Source organism: Gorilla gorilla, chromosome 6 (genome assembly GCF_029281585.2).
Source record: "Gorilla gorilla gorilla isolate KB3781 chromosome 6, NHGRI_mGorGor1-v2.1_pri, whole genome shotgun sequence".
Classification (NCBI taxonomy): domain Eukaryota; kingdom Metazoa; phylum Chordata; class Mammalia; order Primates; family Hominidae; genus Gorilla; species Gorilla gorilla.
This window is the reverse complement of record NC_073230.2, coordinates 6,717,481-6,737,621: the sequence shown is the minus strand read 5'-3', so window position 1 is coordinate 6,737,621 and position 20,141 is coordinate 6,717,481. Positions and strand designations below refer to the sequence as shown.

The 20,141-nt window shown below is 45.9% G+C and overlaps 1 pseudogene; it reads left to right on the top strand.

Annotated features, from left to right (window-relative positions):
* Positions 1-6,724, top strand: part of LOC129523738 (NADH dehydrogenase [ubiquinone] 1 alpha subcomplex subunit 8-like) — a 67,701-nt pseudogene extending 60,977 nt beyond the window's left edge.
* The last annotated feature ends 13,417 nt before the right edge of the window (positions 6,725-20,141 follow it).

Sequence of the window (20,141 nt, the reverse complement as noted above, 5' to 3'; positions counted from 1 at the left end):
TGCCGGTGATTGGAACATAGACTTTTCCACATTACTAACAGAAATTAATTAGTTCTAATGACAAAGCAGGCTCTTGAACCTCTAGGCAGAGGAACAGTGCTGCCACACCCTCTACCCTGTGAAAGGTAGTAATCCTCAGCAGAGGGGTAATTCCAGAACAGTCTGTCCTCTGATACCAGTTTGTGTCCAAGCTTATCTTCTGTCTCTCATATATCTCATTATTCTAAAATGCACTTTCTATGCATTGTATATTACTTAGGGTAAGTTCTAGTGGATATCCCAGGCAAGTATAAACGCTTTATGTGCTGGGTCAACGGAGAACCGATATATACAGATGGAAGTGATTAATTTTGTTTGTGTCAGCACATTAGATTTTAGTCACTTTTCTATGGGTAATTTCCTGGTTCAAATTACATTATTATATTTTGGCTGATGAATTAAGACTTTCTATGAAAATAATCTGATTTAGATACGTCTAAAGAAAGTAGATTATTAGATATGTCTACTTTCTTTAGATGTATCTAAATCAGACATGTCAGATTAGACATATCAGATTTAGCTTTAAGAAAGTCCAAAACTGTCCATTCTCAGGTTCTGAGCAGGTCTTTTGCTGAGTTTCAGGGTCTGAGATGTATGGCATCACATGGCAGGTGGTACCTGAGAGCCCACCTGAGGAGGGGGCTTTCTGCTGGAGAGGGAGGGAGCTTCAGTGAGGAACCTGTGGGGACAGCCATCTGTCAAGCATTGGTCTGGGCTCTGGGGCTATAAAGACACAGAGAAAGGCATGTAAAGAGAGAAGACAAATACAGCCTAGGGGCTATGCTGGAGGAAGCTGGAATGCTGTGGGGGTCCGGAGCAAGGGCAGGCAACCTAACCCAGATTTGCCCAGGGAGCAGCAGGGTGAGAGCTCCTGGGGAACAGGACTGGCATGGAAACTGAGCCTCCAGGATGGATGGGCCTGATCCCCATGCCAAACAAGGGAGCAGAGTTGGTGCAAAGACAGAATGCCTTCAGCATATTGCTCGTTCAGCGAAGGGCAAGTGGCCCACCATGGTTAGAGGGCATCAGGTGAGCAGGGCAGGGGAGGGGTGATGAGTAGGAACCCAACTACAGCATTGTTAGAGCCTGAAGGTCATGGGGAGCCACTGAGGAATTTTTAAGCCAGACAGTGACACGGGTCAGCTTGCATGTTAGCAAGATCAGCCAGAGGGACACATTAGAAATGAGATGGCTCAGAGAAGAAACAGAGATGTAGCTCAGAGTCTGCTGCAGCATCCACCCAACAGATGAATGAATTAGTGGCAATCAGAATAGAGAGAACAGGATGGATCTGAAAGGATTTATTTGTTGTTTGGTGGTTCTAATGTGTTTTTGCCAAGAATTATTGTTATAAATAATATTTTGATTGAATAGTGCTCCAAGTATAGCTCAGTTTTAGTTTGTTTTGTTTTACATTAACTGGGTTAAGTAGGGCTGCATGGGCAAACCTGAGATTGAACTGTTATGCTGTCAGTTAACTTGAATGGGATGAGACCCACCAGGCCTTGAGACTCCAGCGTAGCAGACAGAAAAGCCCAGGCCTCAGAAGGAGGGGCAGGAGGTAAGCCCTTGGTGTCAGAAACTCCCACCTGAATTAGGAGGTTTTCCCAATCGATAGGGGAACTGCCCTCATAGGGACATCTAGGGATAGACCTTATTGAGAAACCTAGGTGGGCAGTCAACCTCAAAAGGAGCTGTTAGGTAGCAGGACCCCAGACACTGGGCGAAAGTCACAGACAGGAGGATTCCAGCCCTTGCAGGGTGGGCTTGAGGGGAACAGAGGAGAGGTTGGAGAGAGGAGGGGCATTGGAGAGAACAAAGAAAAGGACGCAGCTCTGCATTGCTAAGGCAGCCACTCAGGCTCCAGGAGCAAAAGATAAGGTCACCAATATTTGGATACAAGCAATAGAACACCGGAAAAATGGGTAAAATCCTTCTTATGTGATTGGAATACAAAGTCTAGGTCAGACTTTTAGCAGAAGGGAGCTGGAGGTTAGACCTAGAGCTTCTATCTCAGTTCAGAATTGGTCCTAGAGCCCAGGGAGGGGACACAGGTGACGAGGGGTCAGGTGCTGCAGCTGCTTAGGGAAAGGGGACAGGGCCTGGAGCCAGTAGGGCCTGAAGTCAGCAGAGCTGGCCATGACCTTCCTTCTCACAGATTTACTCTGGGAACGCGTGCCCTGGATCAGCTAGAAACCCTGCTACGCTTGTCAGGGTCATAATGGAGAAGATGCCACTCCCACACCTGTCTCTGAGCCACCTCCAGAGGTGGAGATGCCAGAAACTTCCATGTGGGTTCTAGTGAGGGGCCAGAAACTCTTTCCCCGGTGGCACTGCATAGGAGTACAGCTTAGATATGGAGGAGCAAAAGTTTGGTGCTAAGTGGATTGAGAGAAGTCTATACGCGTCCCTCCTGGAGACAGACATTCAGGCAGGTTTGGAGTGAGCTGCCTCCGGCCTGCAGGCAGGAAGTGCCTGGCTTCCAGGGGTGCTTTTAAGTTGGCCATTTTCAGTAGAAAACTGCCTGGAGACATGAAGGTAAACTTGGAAACATCTATTAGCTGGTGTGGGGCCTGATGATGCACATTACAGAAGGAGCCATTGCCGATATTAAATGAATATTGACTGAATTTGCTGGACATAGATTTTCACAAAACTTTTCTGGAGCACCCAGACTGCCCTCAAGTACCCACAGCTCTCTGTGTTGTGTGAGCCCTTCTGACCTGCTGAGGGATTTTGGAAGAGAACATTCCCCCGGCACAACGACTTTAAAGTGCAGAAAATACCACAACACTATTTGGTCAGGAGGCATCCTCTACGTGGAGTAAGGTGCTGTATTACAGTTAGTTATGAAGGCTTTAAGTTCAATACGGTAACTAAAATGTTAGTAAACCTCAAGCAAAAGGATTCCAAAAAAGTTGAAGTTTTGCTTTGTTTACTTTATGGTCAGCTCTAGTGTTTATAATGCAACAATTCTAATTTCAAGGGAGAATAAAAGGAAATAGCTGTGATTTTCCAGACTCCCTTCTTGGGAAGCTCAGAACAGTGTCCTCAGTGAGTTTTCTTGACTATTGAACAGTCCGTGTTAGAGCACAGTTTATTAGTGCTTTTTAAGCTCCTTTATTTCTTACTTAATCCTTCCCTACATCCTTCTAAACAACAACTAAGACCTGGGCACTGATGTCTTGAAGCTGGGATCTTTAGATTTATTGCACTTTTTAATATGCTGATGGAAGCAAGAAGTTTGTTCTTAAAACTTTCCTTCCCAGATGTTTACCCTTTTCTTCCTGAACGTGGGAATTTAGAGGAAACTCATTCATTCTGGCTGCCCATTTGGAATGTGTGATAATTTGGGCATGCCAAGCTGACATGGAACTTTGTATTTTCTATTAAAAATAGCTTTGCCAAGCACATTTCTAGTATCAGTAATGGAACTGTTTGGTCTCTTTCAGGGTAAAGGCCATTTGTAGCCGCCATTTTTGGCAATGATATTTGTCTTAAGAAACAAGCATGATAGCCGGGTGCGGTGGCCACGTCTGTAATCCCAGCACTTTGGGAGGCCGAGGTGGGTGGATCACCTGAGGTCAGGAGTTCGAGACCAGCCTGGCCAACATGGTGAAACCCCTTCTCTACTAAAAATACAAAAATTTGCTGGGCATGGTGGTGCACACCTGTAATCCCAGCTACTCAGGAGGCTGAGGCAGGAGAATTGCTTGAACCTAGAAGGCGGCAGTTGCAGTAAGCCAAGATCATGCCATTGCACTCCAGTCTAGGCAACAAGAGCGAAACTCTGCCTAAAAAGAAAAAGAAAAAGAAATAAGGATGATGCCAGGCATGGTGGCTTACACCTGTAATTCCAGGGCTTTGGGAGGCCAAGGCAGGTGGATGGCTTGAGCCTAGAAGTTCGAGACTAGCCTGGGCAATAGTGAGACCCTGTCTCTACAAAAACAAAAACAATACAAAAATTAGCCAGGCATGGTGGCACACACCTGTAGTCCCAGCTACTTGAGAGGCTGAGGTGGGAGGATCCCTTGAGCCTGGGAGGTGGAGGTTGCAATGAGCTGAGATCATGCCACTGCACTCCAGCCTGGGCATTAAAGCAAGGCTGTGTTTCAAAAAAAAAAAAAGAAAATGAAATAAACATGCTAAAATTGATAATAATTTTTACCTATTTGCTTAAAATTTGCAACAATATATAGTACTCAGTTTCTTCTCTTGTCAGAGTTACTAATGATGTTACAAGAAAGAAAATCCACCAACCTTTTTTTTTTTTTTGAGACGGAGTCCTGCTCTGTTGCCCAGGCTGGAGTGCAGTGGCTCGATCTTGGCTCATTGCAAGCTCTGCCTCCCAGGTTCACGCCCCCACCATTCTTTTAATGTTTTATAACAGTGAGACATTTCAATTCCCTCTGGGCAAATTAATGAGATAGGATCAATGTCAGTGTCAGTCCTTATAACTGAGGAACTCCTACAGATTGCATTTTTTCCCTTGAAGTATAAATTATGGTATTCTTTTTATTTCCTGTCCTTCATTCAAGGAGACAGATTTTATGCTGAAAGATGTGTATTTTCCTATTCCATGCCTTTAATACTCATGAAACAGTAAAAGAAATAAACTTAATTAAACCTCTCATAATGTAACCAGAGTCCACTAGATGATATTCTCTAGGGTACAAGATGGAAGGAATCCCAGAAGCACGTAAGGTGGCCCCAAATTAAAGAAGGTATTAAATTTTAAGTGCAAGATATAAATGCTTCCCTATTCATTACCTAAGGGGGTGACAAAGAATAAAAGAATAAACTAGGTGAAAACTCATTCCTTCAAACTGATGCTTCATTTTTATAAAGAGAAAAGAACACCCGTCTGTTACCTCAAGTTTTTCATTAACTCAGTAGTTCTTTCCAAACCATGAGTCACCGCTGTGGGGAACAACTCAGACCTTTTTTAAAAATCCTGCCTGAAAAAGAGAATATGTCGGGTGGGTGGTTTTAAAAGTCCCGAATAATGGCTGTTTTATAGCTAGTAGCCCACTGTTGTTAAAACCTCACAGCGTCTCTTCTCCCCAGGCATGACGGAGATGGTGCGTAAAATTACTCTGAGCAGAGCAGTGAGAACCATGCAGAATCTCTTTCCTGAGGAGTACAACTTCTACCCTCGCTCATGGATTCTGCCTGATGAGTTCCAGCTCTTTGTTGCTCAGGTAGATGGCACTCCGTCCCCATGACCCCTGAATTATATTATGGTTGCAACTGTGTCCTGGGTCCTGTGTGCTGGGAGCTGGGACGGGGGTCCCAGGGAGCTGCGACTAAGGGAGCATCTTAGCAGTACACAGTAGGTGTTGGCGGCTATCAAAACAGCTTGCAGAGTTGAACGAGTAGGGTGACAGGTAGGTAAACTGAAGAAACGGGTCTTGACACAAGGAGACAGCCCTAAGGCGGATATCAGAGCTGGATCATGGAGTCAGGACGCTGGGGAGCCGGGGAGCTGGAGCCGGAGCAGGTAGTTGGGCCCCCAGGTAGGATGGGGCCGCTGGGGGAATCCTGGAGCCGTGGCCTCGCCGGCTTCCTGTGGCCTGAGATGTGGGAGGTCAGGCTCTGTTTAAAGGCCAGGGAGCAGGTCTGACAAACTCATGGGGAACCTTTTAAGTGTTTTGCTTTAAACTTGTTCCAGAATCAATTGTCAAGTGACCCATTCCACCTCGAAGCACCAGGTTTGAGCATGTAATACACTGGAGCCCTCACCACTGATTGTGAAGTGGAACTCAGAATTGCCATTTTTGTTAGCCTTTTAACAGTTTCATTTAGGATCCCTTCAAAGCCTTTGTGTACAAGTTTCACAGTCTGTCCCATAACTCTGGGGTAACTATACAACCAATGCCTGTCTAATTGTGATAAGGCTAACACCATTTACTGTTCCTGCTATGTTCCAGGCTTTGTGCTAGAAGTTTAACATTTTTTATTTATTTTTATTTTTGTGTTTTTGAGACGGAGTGTTGCTCTGTTGCCTAGGCTAGAGTGCAGGGGTGCGATCTTGGCTTACTGCAGCTTCCGCCTCATGGGTTCAAGCCATTCTCCTGCCTCCGCCTTCTGAGTAGCTGGGACTACAGGCGGGTGCCACCACACCAGCTTTTTTTTTTTTTTTTTTTGTATTTTTTGTATTTTTGGTAGAGATGGTGTTTCACCATGTTGGCCAGGCTGGTCTCGAACTCCTGACCTCATGCGATCTGCCCGCCTCAGCCTCCCAAAGTGCTGGGATTATAGGCATAAGCCACCACACCCAGCCCACATTATTTCTTTTAATCTTCACAGCAATCTTGTGAGGCTGGTTTTATTATTATCCCCATATTATGGATGAGGAAACTGAGGCTTTGAAAAATTTAGCAACTTGCTTGAGAAGTAAGGTTTAAAACCTAGAGCTATTTCCAAGGCATATGCTTTCTATAGTCTATTTTATTGCCTCTGTATTGTTTTGGTTTTAATATTGAATTATAAAACTTGTAATAAAATTATCATTTACTAAACACAAAAACAGCTTGAAGTGATAATTTTTAAAGGAAGTTTTCTCTGAGATGGTGGTCACATGGGTTTATATACATTGCTTAAAATTCACCGAACTATTAACTTAAAATGGGTGCATTTAATTGTATGCAAGCTATGCTCCAATAAAGTTAATTTTAAAAGATAACTCTCAGCTGTTCCTCATAATTACCCCCCCCAATGTCTCTCTTCTGTGGCTCTGCTCATGCTGTTGTTGCTATGTGGAATACCTTTCCTTCCCAGCTTTGCATCCAACTACAGTCATGAGTCACTTGACGGGCACACATTCTGAGAAAAGTGTCATTGGGTGATTTCATCATTGTGCCAACACCATAGAGTGTGCTTACACAAACCTAGATGGTATAGGCTCCCACACATCCAGGCTATATGGTATAGCCTATCGCTCCTAGGATACAAACCTGTATAGCATGGTACTGGACTTAATATTGGTAAGTCTTTTTTGTATCTAAACATAGAAAGGGGAAAATACTGTATAAAAGATGAAAAATGATACACCTATGTAGGATACTTCCCTCCACTCCCCACCGTCTCAGGCGAAAGGGTTTGGGGTCAGGTATGTTTACCCTCCACTCCCCACCGTCTCAGGAGAAAGGGTTTGGGGTCAGGTATGTTTATCCTCCACCCCCACCATCTCAGGCGAAAGGGTTTGGGGTCAGGTATGTTTACCCTCCACTCCCCCCGTCTCAGGCGAAAGGGTTTGGGGTCAGGTATGTTTACCCTCCACTCCCCGCCATCTCAGGCGAAAGGGTTTGGGGTCGGGTATGTTTACCCTCCACCCCCACCGTCTCAGGCAAAAGGGTTTGTGGTCAGGTATGTTTACCTTCCACTGACTTTTCAACTTCCGGCTCCTTCATTGCTCCAAAATCCTAACTACCGCAAGGAAAAAACACACAGAGAGGCCACAGCACAGAATCAAGAGACATGCAAGATTAAACTACACGCCTGACCACACATGAACCCTGGCAGCATGGCACAGACACAGTGAGAGACACGAACATGGGGTCAAGCCCACGCATACGGTGACCAAAGGAACTCCCAGCTTGGTGGCTCCCATTATCCCAAGGGCCTGCACCGAAGCAGGTGAAACCCACAAGGGCCCTGCACCTATGTCCACTGAGGCATAACCTGTGAACCAAGTCCCACATGAGGGTGTGGGGCCCCCAGAGTACACTCAGAGCCACTTGGGAGCATCAGGGAACACACCCACTTGGGTGACCAGAGCTTGGTTGAAGACCCAGCTGTGCTGTAACCAGCATTGAGGCTGGATTTTCACCCCAATCTTCAGGCTGCAAAGCCGACTTGCATTCCACAGTGGCAACCCACCTCCTGCTTTGGCCTAGAGCTACTCTGCATCTGGAAGCTGATGGACAGTGAGAGTTAGCCTCATCAGTGATAGGAAAAAATGAGCCCAGAGTCCCCCTGGGGGTGCCTGTGGGGCTGAGAGAGGCTCTGGAGGGAGGTGGATGAAGTCCAGATCTGGAATTCTGCACTCCCGCCTCCTGAGCTGCCAGGACTCTGGACTGCTGCCCTCAGCAGGAGTTGAAGCAGTAGGACCACCCACGGTTCTGCCTGAGGTCACCCTCTGTTCTTGGTGGCCCTGGCAATCAGAGTCCCAGGCACTGGTCACCTTTCATTCACTCATTTATTTATTTAAGACAAAGTGTTGCTCTGTTGCCGAGGCTGGAGTGTAGCGGCACCATCTTGGCTCACTGCAACCTCCACTTCCTGGGTTCAAGCAATTCTCCTGCCTCAGCTTCCCAAGTAGCTGAGGTTACAGGCACGCACCACCACATCCAGGTAATTTTTGTATTTTTAGTAGAGACAGGGTTTCGCCATATTGGCCAGGCTGATCTTGAACTCCTGACCTCAGGTGATTCACCTGCCTCAGCCTCCCAAAGGGCTGTGATTACAGGCGTGAGCGACTGGGCCCGGCCACCTTTCTTCTATTCACAGTCTGCCCCTCGTTTTATTGCTTGACTGTTTAACTTACATCTGCCAGGCGAAGAGTCAGAGCCCTGGCATTGGGAAGTGGTCAACTCATGGGCTGGTAAAAATAATTTACCAATAGTATAGGTTTGAAAAAGGAAAGTTTATTAGAAAGGAATCACACTGCAAAAAGGTGCAGTGGGGTGCCTTATTGAGAGAGGGTTGAGCATGCCACAGTGAATTTTCCTTAGGAGCATTTACGGAGCTTAAGAGGGGAGCTTGAGGGTAATTTGGGACACATTAGCCACGTAGGTTATAATAATGATTACATTTGTAGACGTTTTGGTGCCTTAATGTAAGCAAGCATTGCAAAATGAGTTTCCACATGGCATTTCAGAGATGTATGGACATTTTAGTTACTTATAAAAGTTGAACGAGGCCTGGAACCAGATGCCGACTTTAGATACTAGAGAAGTTTAATTATTATTCCCAGGGAAGGAGTTTTGCCTCCGGATGGCCTGTTTGATGGTCACCAGGGGGTCTTTGCTCCCTTCCAAATTCCACAAATTAGGAGTTTTTTACTCCATTCTCTGTTCAGTGGTCACCAGGTGACTTTTACTCTCCTCAGCAACTGCCACCCTTTCTAGACTGTAAATCTTCCTGAAAGCAGGGATCATATCTGTAGTAGTCCATTCTCACACCACTATAAAAAACTGCCCAAGACTGGGTAATTTATTAAGGAAAGAGGTTTAATTGACTCACAGTTCCCCATGACTGGGGAGGCCTCAGAAAACTTACAACCATGGTGGAAGGGGAAGCAAATATGTCCTTGTTCTCATCGTGGCAGGAGAGAGAAGTGCCAGCAGGGGAAATGCCAGACATTTATAAAACCATCGGATCTCATGAGAACTCACCCACTATCATGAGAACAGCATGGGGGAAACCGCACCCATGATCCAATTATCTCCACCTGGTCCCGCCCTTGATATGTTGGGATTATTACAATTCAAGGTCAGATTTGAGGGGGGACACAGAGCCAAACCATATCAATATCTGAGCCACCTCTGTATCATTCACACGCATTGCCCCATCGACCCTCAGGACACCCCTTTGAGGCTGAGTTAGCATCTGTCCCCTGGGATAATAGGAGGCCTCAGAAAGCACACATGGCGGCACCGGACAGACCTGGAGCTGGTTCCAGCTCCTCCACTCCTTAGCTGGTGTCTCTTTGTGCAGATTAGTGAAACTCTAAACTCCTCTTTTCTCTTGGGGGTCAGGCGCTGATGTGGAAAGGAGACATAGCAAAGGCTCAGAGTAACTACGTGAGCGACTGTTGTCATGTCCTCATTGATATGACAGGAGGAAACAGGCTTAGTGGAAGGCTTGTCCTGTCTTGCTGCCCAGCAAGGCAGTGGGGGGACCTGGTGCTCAGGGACTCAAATTCATTCCTCTAAGAAAAGTGTGAAGAGGGTACACAGATTCAAAGACACTCTATGTAGTCTGTTCTTCATGATCAGATGAGAAAACACCATGAACGGCGTGTTTCTAAGCTTAGTGAAGAGCAACGTGGAATGAACCCCAGGGGTGAAGGAGAAGCCCTAGGAGGCCCCAGGCAGCCTTCACAAGAGCAACTGGAGGCTTGATGTCCAGCAGATTCCTTTGTCCATGGTGACCTCTCCCTCCTGTCTCCTGACCACTGCCTCAGCCCTGCCTGTTCAAACGCCTAGAGGAAGTGGCTATTTTTCCTGCGTGAAGTCTCCTGGGGAAAAGTCTTTGAATCCTAGTGCCTGGGGGAATGAAAGCATCTAAAGTGACAGCATCAAGGCCCAGAAGGCCGACTCAGGGATGAGGTCTGGGAGGAAATCACTTAAACCTCACCCCTCTGCTGCCCTGAACCTCCTGCAACCTGGACATTGGGGTGGCACCCAGAGCACTGGCTTAGCTGTGAAGACAGGAGTGTGCACTCCAGCGCTGCCTTCTCCTAATAACTGGGTGATCTTGCAGAGTTACTTTGAATCTCTAAGCCTTGATACCCTCCTCTGTAAAAACATACAGTTTGAGGGATTAAAGCTGAATACTTTTTTAAAGTACATGCCACAGTGAAGTGATCAACAGCATCAACTTCCTTCCCCTTTTCCTTTTCCCCTCAGAACTCCCCCCTCATAGTTATGGATTCTCCACATCTTCAGGGCAGAGATCTGAAACAGTGGAGGTTGAGGTGGTAGGGGAGTTCAGTCTAGGTTTTCTGTAGCTATGAAAGATGGGTACCATGGTCCTGTTTCCCCCAAACTGATGTTGAAACCTAATGCCCTCCAAAGTGATGAGTTTAAGAGTTGTGGCTTTTTGGAATTGACTAGGTCATGGAGGTGGAAATTTCATGGATGGGATGAGTGACCTCTTCAGAGAGGCCCAAGAGAGACCCTCCATCCTTTCTAGTATGTGAGGACACAGTAAGAAGCCACCATCGATGAACTAGGGAGTGAATCCTCCCCAGACACCGAATTTGCTGGTGACTTGGTCATAGATTTGACGCCTCCATAACTGTGTGCAATAAATTTCTGTTGTTTATAAACCTCCCAGCTTATGGTATTTTGTTATAGCATCCAGAGCAGACGAAGACAATGGGTGACTCTTGCCACAGGAGTGTAAAGGTCTCGTCAGTGTAGTGGAGGGGAGGGGTCTCTCCCAGCCCATGGCCTGCTCTGATTACTGAAGCAAGGACCCTTATGCCCTCAACACCATTTAAGAGATGGCTCCAAGGCTGCACCTGCCAGGACATATGGCCCCTGCTGGGTACGTAGAGAAAGCTGACATGTGCAAACATCACTCACTCCTCTTCCACTCTTGCTCTCTGTTCTCTCACTGTATTGATCAATTCATGTTCTAGATCCTACCAGTGCCAAAATCACCTTTTCTGTTCCCCGTGCTCCACTTTAACTTGTTTGAAAAGAGATAGCTCCTCCCCACCATTGGACAATAATTGCTTTACCTGGGATTGAGGAGAAAGGCAGTGTGAGCTTGCCTTGGAAGTCAAAGCCACTGAGAAACCTGAGCCTGGAGGTGCATCACACACAGGTCCAGAGTTTTCTCTTCTGGGCTATTATGGAGAAATGGCCATCCTGGAGGAAGAAGAAGCTGTCTCCCAGGGACTTCCAGGCCTTGGCGGCCCAGGGAGGCTCACTCAGCAGGCCCAGGCTCAGCTAAGACATCCCATTCTCAAAGCCCTGGGGACAGAGGCAGCTCCCTCTCCCCAGAATTGTCTCCCCAGGTCTCTGAATCCTGGCAGGAAGGGGGAAGAGCCTCAGCATTTTGTAAGAAGAGAAGGGCAGGCTTATGGTTCAGCCACTGGATTATAGACACTGTCCTGGGCTTCCACCCCTGATGATACCTGAACTTACAGCATCCTCTCCTGGAGTTCTGTGTAGCTTCTTGCTTTCTGGAACTCCTTCCTGGCTGTGCCATCCACTCAGTTCCCATTTCAAGGAGTCCCTTGTGGTTGACATTTGAATACTACCTTGCAGGAGTCAGCATTATTTCACACCTTCAGCATGGATCATCTCTTTCCTGCTTGAAATGCCTTCCTCTCCAGGATTCCAGGATCCCACACACTCCACCTCAGTCTCTTACCAGGTTCCCCTTCTCTGCCCCTTCTCTCTAGGAAGTGTTCCTTTTGCAAAATAATGACCACATCTGTAGCTTCAGCCCTGACTTCACTCCTGGACTCTAGGTTCATTTATCTATCTGCCTCTGCCTCCTCTGCAAGCATCTCAAATTGAGAAGATCCACAAAAATTGTTGAATTCACACATCCAAAAACTGTTTTGCCCATCTTCCTTGTTTTTGTAAATGGCATCATCATGTGCTCATTCCTGAGACTAATGCCCTAGGAGTCATTCATGGTTCTTCTCTTTCCCTGGAAACACTGGTCTGGCCCATAAGAGATTCTCCTGAATTCTACCTTCTAAGTCTTTTCCTAATCCAGTCATCTTCCCTGTCTCCATTGTGACCAGTGCCATTCAGCATGCCATCATTTCTTGCCTGGACAATGCAACAACCTCTTATCTAGCCTTTCTTTCTTCCCTCTGAAATAAAAATTTATTATTCCCTCAGAAGGCAGAGTAATTTTCTGAAATGTGCATCAGACTGCATGATTCCAGTGCACACTGAACATGGTTCTACATGACAGCCAGCCTCCCGAGTTATCCAGCTCACTTCCACACCTCACTGTGTCCCAGCACACTCATCCTTGGCTTCTTTCAACATCTCAGGGATGTTTCTCTGCCTAGAGTCCTCCCCGCAGGGCTGCACACATAGCCACCCATCTCCCATCACTCAGGCTGGAGAATTACCCACTCAGAAAGGCCTCCAAAGACATTACAGTCAGAACCTCATGTTTCTTCCCACCTCAGTCTCTCTCTCTTTATACTCTATTTAGATTTATATTATCTTTCTCTTTTTTCCCTTCTTTTCTGTTTTTTTTTTTTGAGATGGGGTCTTGCTATGTTGCACAGGCTAGAGTGCAGTGACTACTTACAGGCGTAAGCATAGCTCACTATAGCCTCGAACTCCTGTGCTCGAGTAATCCTGCCTCAGCCCCCTGAGCCCACGGACACATGCCATGGTGCCTGGCAAATATTTAGATTTTTTCACAGCACATATTACTACCTGAAATTGGCTCAACATTTTCATCATTTACTTATTTATTGTCTTTCTCCCTGGCAGTAAACCATAGGAACATGTTCTCTGAAGTATGCCCATTAAAAAATTGTGTATATGCCTAACCCCAGCTACTCAGGATATTGAGGTGGGAGAATGACTTAAGCCCAGGAGTTTGAGATCAGCTTGACCCATATAGCAAGGCCCCATCTCAAAAAGTATATATTGCATGTATTGGAAAATTATTATAAAATTATTTATTGTATACATTGCATGTATATACTTTGTGTATAGTATGCATATGTAACATGTGCATAACTAACATTTATTATTTTAACCATTTTTAAGTGCACAGTTCAGTGGCATTAAGTACATCCACACTCTTTTCCAAACATCACCATCTTCCATCCCAAAACTTTTCCATTAACTGAAACCCTGCACTCATTAAACACTAACTATTCCCCTAATCCAGACCCTGGCAACTACCATTCTACTTTTGGCCTCTATAAACAGGACTACTCTAGGCACCTCACATACGTAAACTCATACGTTATTTGATGTTTTGTGATTGATTTATCACAAAATAAATGTGGAATTACAAACCAAAATATGGTATATGTATATGTGTGTATATTTACTCATGGATTCGATTTACCAGAAACCGTTATTTTTATATGCCACGGCTTCCAGTTACTCTTTGGGGTCCTTTTATTTAGATTTGAAGGAGTCCCTTTAACATTCTTTTTTGGGCAGGTCTTGTGGCGATGCACCTTCCACCATTTGTGTTTCTGGGAATGTCTTTATTGTGCCATCATTTTTGAAGGGCAGTTTGTTCAGATATACAATCCTTAGTTGAGAGTTGAGTGTTTCCTTGTTTGTTTTCTCAGCATTCTAAGTATGTCCTCTGACTGTCTTCTGGCCTGTAAAGTTTCTACTGAGAAATTCCCCGATAGTCTACTTGGGAATCCCTCTTACATGGCAAGTCACTTTCCTCTTGCTCCTTTCAAGACTGTCTATTTTACTTGGTTTAAGGCAGTTTAACTATAATACGACTCAGTACAGGTCTCTTAGGATGATTCTATGTGGACTCATCAAGCTTCCTGAATTTGTAGATTCAAGGATTTCTTGGGAAGTTTTCAACCATTATTATTTTGTAAAAATAATCTCTGTCTTTCTCTCTCAGTATCTCTCCTCTCTGAGACTTCCACAATGCATGTGTTGGTTCACTTGTCAGCGCCTTATAAGTCCATGAGCTCCTTTTACTTTATTTATTGTTTCTGTTGTTCCTCAGACTCGTAATTTAAACGACCTGTCTTCAAGTTTATCGGTTCTTTCTTCTCACTCTTTGAATCTGCTGTCGAACAGCTCTAGTATATTTTCCAATTTGGTTACCATATTTTTCAGCTCTAGAATTTCTGTTTGCTTCTTTTTTTTATACTTTTGGTTATTTTCTTATCATTTTAATGTATACTTGTATATTGCTTTTCTTATTTTCTTTAGTTGTTCGTTTGTGTTTTTCTTTAACTCTTTTAGCGTATTGAAGTGTTGTTTTACTTTTTTTATCTAGGAAGCCTGATGTGTGTTTCTGCAAAGACAGTTTCTGAAAACTTATTTTGTTTTGCAAATGGTTGATGTTTTTCTGTACCTTTGTGTGCCTTGTAATCTTTTGTTTAAAACTGGGCATTTGAAGAAACAGGTACCTCTCTCAGTCTTTACAGACTGATGTGGCATACTTTTGCTAATTGGTGAAAGATGTCCTAAGTCTGGATCAGCCTGGGATAAAGCCTTATGGTCATTTTAGGTATTTTCTGGGCATGTGTCCTCCCTGGGCGTGTGTGTGTGTGTCTGTGTGTTGCGTGTCTGTGTGTGTTTGTGTGTGTGTGTGCATGGTCTTGTTTTCTTCCCTCAATTTCTCCCATATAAACAGCCGCTTTTACATGTCTTAATGAGCCTCATTCAGCTTCTCCCAGGCTCAGGCCTGAGATGTTCTATTGCATTTCTCTGCCCATGTTCCTTTGCCCCAGGTGTCCACAGTCTGCAGCCTCCCCACCAGTTCTCCCATGCCTTAGTGTCTGCCATTGCTTTTCAAGGCTTCCAGCAGCCTGAGAGCCAAGCCATGGCACCATTCTCCACCTGAGCTCCCAGCCAGGCAAAACAGAAACAAGTCTCTTGGGCAGCCACATACAGAGTAGAATATTACAGATAAATGCTGTCCTTTTTCTTCCAGCCTGAGGGAGGGAACTGGGAATTGTGCTGCAAGATGCCAAGGATGGGTAGAGCGAGGGTGAATATAAATTTCACAGCGTTTCCTGCTGGCTTAAATGTAACTTTTTCTTAATTTGGTGTTTTCTTAGTTGCTGTAGATGCTAGATTTGTTTTCAGAGCTCCTATAAAGTTATTGTAGTCCATCTGTAGTTGCTTTCCTAATATTTCCATGGGGAAACAAGTGTTTGAAGCTTCCAGTCCACTGTCTTGCTGATATCACTCCTGGCAAGCCCATTTTTAAAATTATGGAACTAAGACTCAGAAAAGCTGGTAAGTGACAGCACTTTGACTAAAATCTGTGAATGTGAATCTTTAGACTAGTGTTTCTTCTACACGGCTGACCTCAAGCTGTCCTTCTAATAATCAGAGTGATAATAACGACGTGCATACAAATGGCACACTGCAGTTTAAAAACTAGCTTTGTGGCCGGGCGTGGTGGCTCACGCCTGTAATACCAGCACTTTGGGAGGCCGAGATGGGCGGATCACAAGGTCAGGAGATCGAGACCATCCTGGCTAACATGATGAAACCTCGTCTCTACTAAAAATACAAAATAATTAGCCGGGCGTGGTGGCGGGTACCTATAGTCCCAGCTACTCTGGAGGCTGAGACAGAAGAATGGCATGAACCCGGGAGGTGGAGCTTGCAGTGAGTCGAGGTCAGGCCACTGCACTCCAGTCTGGGTGACAGAGCAAGACTCCGTCTAAAAAAAAAAAAAAAAAAGAAAACTAGCTTTGTTTTCTTGTAAGGCATCTAGAGTTCCTGTTTAGGGTAGTTGGGAGAGAGGGGAACTGTCCCATTTGCTAGATGAAGAAACTGGACTATTTGTCCAAAGTCACATACAAATTAGTGGAAAACTCATATTAGTTTATCTGCCTCCATATGGCCATTTTGGCCTCTGCTCCACACTTTCAGAGGCTTGGAAGGTGCAGGTGGGAAGATGAGGAAAAACATATCAGAGAGGGATATATTACAGGGCAGGTACCTCACCTTCCCTTACCCCAGAAGCTGCCTGCCATGCAAAAGCCGCAGGCCATGGCCTGTGAGAGTTCCCTAGAATTAAGCAATAAAGGGAAGAGTCATGGGGAGGGTCAGAAACCTGAATTCCAGGTCCCTCTGTGAGTCCCAGCCTCTCTGTACCTTGGTTGTGCAGTATCTGCACTGAGGCCTGACCCCATCTCCTTGTCTAGGACTGCTGGCCTGTTCCTCTCCCTCCTCTTTACCCTCCCAGGCTCTGTAGGGACAGCTTGAAGGCTGCCCTGAACCTGGATCCAGTCCCACAGCCAGGACTTCCCTGTGCCCACCTCCTTGGTGACAAAACCTACCCTGGCTGCTGGCCTGGTTGGGGACAGTGGGAGGAGAAGAGGCTGCCCAGCGCTGCAGCTTTTATTCTCTGAAGCCAGAGACCCACCCTGGGAGATTTTATCAGGACTTCTGCTCCCAGATCCCTCCTTCTACAGACACCCTGATCCCCAGGATCTAAAGCCGCCTCCTTGGAACTCCCTTCTCAGTCAATGCCCTGTCTCCTGAGTGGGTCCCAGTCCTCCCTGCTTCCTGCCACCCCCTGGGAGGTCCCAGCCCTCCTGCACATGCCCACAGCTGTGGAGTTGTGCAGGCACAGCCCCTGGGATGTGGCCTCATCGTAGTGTGCAGGGAGGCCCTGCAGTGAAAACCTGCACACTTCTGCACCAGGACACTGGAGTCTGCCGTCCTCCCCTGGGCTGGGGATGGGGAAGCAGCACCTAAGGCTTCCTCACAGGTGACAAGCCTGCGGCCTGTGTGGAGGCCACCAGGTGAAGTTAACTACAGGAGTGGTTAACTGTACAGTCTCTAAAGCCAAGTTATTGTTGGGTGTGGAAAACAGAGAATAGGAGCACACAGCTGAGGCTCTGCAGTGATCACTAATTTTCAAAAAATAATTGGAAATTTTTCTCTAGTTGCTAATTGTTCAAGAAACTTAGATCATGATGAAAATAAATACAAAATCTGAACTACGGTATAATGGTTTCTAACAATCTTGAACTTGGATTTGGTTTTCAGAGTAAGGGAACAAGGGAAAGTGCAAATTAACCTGGGAGGTTATCTGGGCAGCAAAAGCCTCTCAGGAGCATATGTAGAGTCCAAGGGTGGAGGAATCTGAAGCGCTTTTGGTATGAAATTCTTTTATAAGCAATTTTCTTCGGTCCTCTCAGAAGAGACCTCTAACTGTATTCTTTTAGCGTGTCAGAAATGATGCATCTAGCTGCTTCCTCAGCGTCTTGTGATTGGCATCTGAAGTGGAGGGTGATCTTGTGTGACTGAGCCCCCAACCTGTGGAATCAGCTGCTGTCTCCAGGTAGATAGTGTCAGAACTGAATTGAATTGGAAGAAACTCAGTTGTATCTGCTGGGGAATCTGTAGGATTGCTTAGTGGGGAAACTCCCCACAAATCTTGGTGACGGGAGGTCACAGAAGTATTGCATGTTGATGGTTGAGTGAGGAGATGGGAAAAGTGTGCTTTGGCTGTCTTCTCCCTGTCTCTCCTTCGAGGGTTTGTCGGCTGTACACCGATCTCCCAGCAGCTTCTGCATCTTTTCTCCCTCAGATGTTCTCTCCTGTACCCTCCTCCTTCAGTGAGATGTAAACAAGCTGCCTCATGTGTCTTGTCTTGTTGGAAGCCCGGGGCTTGACACCAGATATTTATCATCTCAGGATGTGTGCACCCCACAGTTCTCTACCCCAAAACTCTTTTTCTCACTTTCTTAAACAACTTGATTTTCAGGCATTGCTGAAAATGCTTGACTTTCAAAAAAATATCAAGACTCATCTTAAGATCTGGATTTTGCAGTGCCTTTATTACTTCATGTGTCTTCTGCTTATTCTCATGTGAAATTGTATTCTAGGTACTAATTAATTATGCCAAGGCTTTCTTCCCTTTCTGGATAACTTGCAGTGTTTGGGATGCTAACTGCATGGTGTCCTTACTGTTTTGTCAAACATCAGCCCCTTTATTGCCTTGGTCCATCAAACAAGCCCATGGTCCTTTATTTATTTTCCAAGCCTGGTTTTCCTGCAGGGATAAGCACTGACCCTGATGGTCCCTCTAAGGTCACGTGTGTGGCTGTGAAGAAGTTCAGTGGAGCAAGTGCCAGACAGAGGCAACACAGCCCAGTCCAGATCCCTGCCGGCCCTGTCCACAGCCTCTCTGTCTCAACTCCTTACTTAAGGAAAGGACAGAATGCCCCAAAGGTCAAGACAAAGCTGGGGCATGTGAGAGCTCTTGGGACCATGGGAGAGTGGACAGCGACCCCAGGAATCTGCTCAACACTGGGTGAGGAAGGTAGATTGTGTTTATCCAATTTGCTAGGTCTTATCTCCAGAATTCGTCACAACTGCATAGGAGACCAGGTGAGTGATTGCACCTAGACCCTCCCATACAGGTGGGATTGCACCTTAATTGATCTCGCTGTTGATACTGGTGGATAACTCCATTTGGTTGGCCAAGAAGGATGTCTAAATACACATGACAATGGTGAACGAGGTAGAGAGTCAAGAAAGGCTGGGTCCAAAGTAAAGAAGCAAAAGTTTCTCTGACACACAGAGTGGGTGGAATTTGGGAGCCCAGGCAGCAGAGCCCCACAGAAGTATCTTCACATGGAGCAGAGCCCCATTCAGCCTAGGATTGAGGGCTCATTCTCAGGATGGGCTGGTAATACCTAGGCAGTGCTTTGGACTTAGGAGAGCCTCGGGGTACTAGGGCATTCACTAAAGCAGGACCCAGGACATAAATATAGTTCTAAGGATTAAAGCCCAGGGTGGGGCTTGGCTTCAGAAACCACACTATCAGATTCTGGGCACCAGGTCAGTGTTGGGCCGGTAATAAGGATCTTTACCATCAAGTCACTGAGTGTGTGGCTGTAGCTGTTGAAGTACTACAGGACTTCTGGTAGAAGGACTGACACTTTCTGTAGATAGGGATCAAGGGGCTTTGCTGTGTTGAGGAGGCTGCACGTAGAGGCCAGAAACTAGGCTGAGCCTGGCAGGTTGGAAGGTCATTCATGGACCGAGCACATGGGCTTCAGTCCACGTGAGCCACTTGGCATTATTTCACAGCCAATGGGTGCTGTTTGTGAATGTTCCTTGAATGCATATTTTGGTCGAATGAGAGAATTCATTCATGTGAATTAATGAGAGAGGGAGTTGGAATAGTAAGAGGCGGGCACAAGCAGCCACTCATTAAACTCTGCGGAATTAATGAATGACTAATACAAAAAGGATCACCAGCTGGAAAAAAAAGTCACTCCACGCACTCCTCTAGTGAGAGGAAAGAATCATGAGGTTGTGGCACATGGCAGGGTTTGTTGGTGGGTCAATGACAAGCTTTCAGTTTGGAGGATGACTTGGGTACATTGGAGACAAAATAAATCCGCACAACTCTCACCTTTTTGTGACACCTTGTCACACTGCATACCTATTTTACCTTCAAGACAATCTCATGAACTGGGTATTTTTATCTATATTGTAGAGCCCAGAAGCTGAGCCTCAAAGGTCCCTCAGCTCTTGGACACCTAGAACTGTGCAGTTTGAAACAAGCCATGGTGAGAAGTGTTCCCTGAGTCAGGGAGAAGAGACTGGCTCCACAGAAACAAGCCCTTAGCCAGGCAGGGCTCAGGAAGTAAACGTCAGTGGCTCTGAAGGCAAGGCTGGTGCATTCTGATC